Genomic DNA, 334 nt, shown 5'->3' with positions numbered 1-334 from the left:
TTATTGACAGCTGTAGGATGACGCTTCCACTGTGACTCGTGTTGAAAGATCCCGCCTTCCACCCGCTCCAACCAATCAGCGCGCTTGTTTGTGAAAGGCTGCGCTCTGATTGGTGCTCCCGTTATTGGAAGTGGGCGGGGCCAGCAGACACATTTGCCGCCTTGCTGAGACCGTGTTTGCATTATAATGATGTTTACTGTAAATAAGTTGTTATTAAATGATTTTACTCAGATTTTATCTTTTATCCTTGAAGACAGATCATCACACTGCAATAATGTCATTTAATAATCATTAAAAATATAATAACTTTGAGACATCCATAAGTTAAAATGAA

This window comes from Morone saxatilis, unplaced genomic scaffold (assembly GCF_004916995.1).
Source record: "Morone saxatilis isolate NCDOM2014 unplaced genomic scaffold, NCSU_SB_2.0 Contig14, whole genome shotgun sequence".
Taxonomy (NCBI): Eukaryota; Metazoa; Chordata; class Actinopteri; family Moronidae; genus Morone; species Morone saxatilis.
The sequence above is the reverse complement of the archived record's forward strand: the minus strand, read 5'-3'. Positions refer to the sequence as shown.